This window comes from Benincasa hispida, chromosome 5, assembly GCF_009727055.1.
Source record: "Benincasa hispida cultivar B227 chromosome 5, ASM972705v1, whole genome shotgun sequence".
NCBI classification, from domain to species: Eukaryota; Viridiplantae; Streptophyta; class Magnoliopsida; order Cucurbitales; family Cucurbitaceae; genus Benincasa; species Benincasa hispida.
The window spans coordinates 51,450,074-51,453,203 of NC_052353.1; positions in this window are offsets into that span (position 1 = coordinate 51,450,074).

A 3,130-nucleotide genomic window follows, 5' to 3' on the forward strand; every position below is an offset into this window, starting at 1 on the left:
ATTTTGATTATTATTTTTGGTTTTCCGATTTTTAAAAACGAAAACCATGTACTTGACAACAGTTTTTGGTTTCTTATTCTTCTTCTTCTTCTTCTTTTTTTTTTTTTTTTTTTAAGTATCAGAGAGCAGAGAAATGTAGTTAAATTACTTTGAGAGACAAAATAATTTTGAGAAAAAAAATTAAAAGAACAAAGATAAATGTTATTGAGAGAAGTAAAAGAGAAATAAATGAATTTTAGAGAGAGGGAGAAAATGAAAACTACAAGAGAGATGAATTTTATAAATAGAGTAAAAGGCACAAAATAGAAAAATAAATTTTAAAGAGATATAATTGGAGAAATTTTCGAGAGGAAAAAGTTAAAAAGAAAAACAATGATTTTTTTTTTTTTTGTTTGAAAATAGAAAAATGATGATTTATAGATAGAGAAAGGTGAAAAGATATTTTAGAAGAGGATGTGAAATAAAAGCAATAATATTCTTAAGGAGAAAAAGAAAATAGGGTGGAAAAAACTATAGATATATATGTTAGAGAGGAAAGTAGAGAGATGAATGGAAAGGTTTTTATTTTTTATTTTTCAGAAATGAAATTAATTGATTATTATTTTAAAGTTAGAAGAAAAGGATATTTCGAGAATCAGAAAACTATTTTTTCTTTTTTAATTACTCACTTCAAAATCCTTTGTTAAGACAGATTAAATAAATAATAAATAAGAAAAAATACATGGTTGGTACCTAAATTTTGGATCTAGTTTTTATTTGGTTATTAAGTTTCAAAATGTTACATATTTAGTTTTGAAGTTTTAAGTTTGATTTCAATTTAGTTAGAATATTTTAAAATGTTACAATTTTATCCTTAACATTTGAGTTTTGTTTCAATTTAGTCCATAGATTTCAAGATTTACATTTTTATCGTCTTTAATGTTAATATATGTTGATAAATTTGAAATAACTAATATAATTATAATTAATTAAATTTCATTACTTTGAACATATTTAAAATTAAATTTAAAATTTCACTTCACAAGTATTTTAAATTAATTAAGAGATATCGACGTCAATGATTGGAAGTGAGTATTTAATAAAAAATTGGAGTTAAAAATGTAAAATCTTGAAATAAAACTCAAATCTCAATGGTAAAATTGTAACATTTTGAATCTCGATGACAAAATTGAAACGAAACTCAAAACTTAAAAACGAAATAGGCAAATTTTGAAACCTAGGGATCAAAAAGATATTTTTTCCTGAATGGGTAATTAAATGCAGGTAAAGATTTTAATATTATGTTTTACTTGTAAAATTTGCATAGACAACCGTTGATGAGCAACAAGGGGCTTTCTATTCCAAGTATACCAGGCAATATCTTGAAAGACCCAAAAACCTCTTTTATCCTAGATTAAGAAATAGTTCATTGTTTGTTGGCAGAAGCTAATGTCCCGAGGCCTTGAGTTGAGAGGATCGAAGAACTTAAAGGATGGATCCAAACTTGAGTTGAGAGGATCGTCTGTTGGGTACATGCAAGTCTTCCCACATAAGATATATTTACAAAAATCATCAATGAGTCACAAATAGAAATATAAATACTAGTAATACCATCCGAGATAATTGTTTTAAATGATCAAATTGTTAAAAATATTTATAAATATAACAAAATGTTATTGGTTGACATTAATAAATGGGGATGATAAGATAAATAGCAAATTTTAAAGTTTCATTTGGAAAAATGGTAAAAATATTTCAAAATTATAAAAATAGCCAAACAAATTTATATAATAAAAAATACTAATTAGAAATGACAAAACTACAATAAAAAAAAGTACAAACAATAATGAAAAGGTACATTGCTTCAAAAGCAATACAAATACAACAAATACACTTTACCTAAACCTTCTAAAACCTTCTATAACAACAAACTTCCAGCTGCCTATAGAGTGCATGTACGCGAAGGAAGATGAAGACCAAGCGGTGAGGGTCATTAAAAACTTATAGATATCTACAACAATGGACTTCTTCCAATGTGACAGAGAAAGAGCAAAGTTGATAGTACAGTTGTGAAGGAATCGTAACTTCAGGACGATGTGACTATTGGAAACATGATTGTATTTGACATTAGACCAGATGTAAAGAGTTTCATCGTCTTCATTCTATGTGACCATTCTGCTCATAGGATCTTGAAAGCCAACTTTAAATGCTATCAGTCCCATGATGTTATTGTTGAAAACAATGTTCAAAGTAGAAACAAAAGCCGAAAATATGTGTGCGATCGAAAAAGGTTGGCGACCTAACGAAGGTTGTCGTCAAAAGATCGTCAAGATGATGGAATTCAAGAAATGGTTATTGAACCAACCATCACATATATGAAATTGAGAAGAGAAAAGGGGGTTTTGGGGGCGACTAAGTGAAGAATATGAAGAATATGAGATTTAGGATTTTTTGTTATCTAAAATTTTAATAAATAATGATAATGATAATAATAATGATGATGATAGTAACAATAATAATATTAATATTAATAATAAACTAGACAATATATATATTATATACGCACTCGTTTCAAACATTTAAAGTTTAATTCTCATTTATATATTTCTTTTTAAGTACAAGTTAGTTGAATAAAATCAAATTTCATAATAAAAGATAAATTCAAATATAAATTGAAGAGAAAAATCAGAAGGCTTTTATTTATTGTGATTAATTCGATAAGTAGTTAGATAAAATATAAATTCAAATATAATTCGGGGAGAAAAAATAAGAAGAGAATTTGTTTATTAACAATTAAACTGTATTCATAATTTTATTTTAAAAAGGCTTCAACAATTATACTCTATTTATAACTCTATCAACCACAAAACCTGGATACTTATTTATTTATCGAAAAGACAAATTAATAGTATAATGGTATAATAAGATGAAAATGAATAAACGGTGATTAAAAAAATACAAAAAATGATAAAATTTAAATGAAATATACCATTTGTTGATGATAATATGTATAAAATATTAAGTAAAGTCCTAATCAAATGAAATTTTTTTAATCCGAATTAAAAATAATAAAAAATGAATAAAATAATGTAAAATCTAAAGATATATTATAAATTAAAATCAAAATGATGATAAACAAATTAAAGATTGA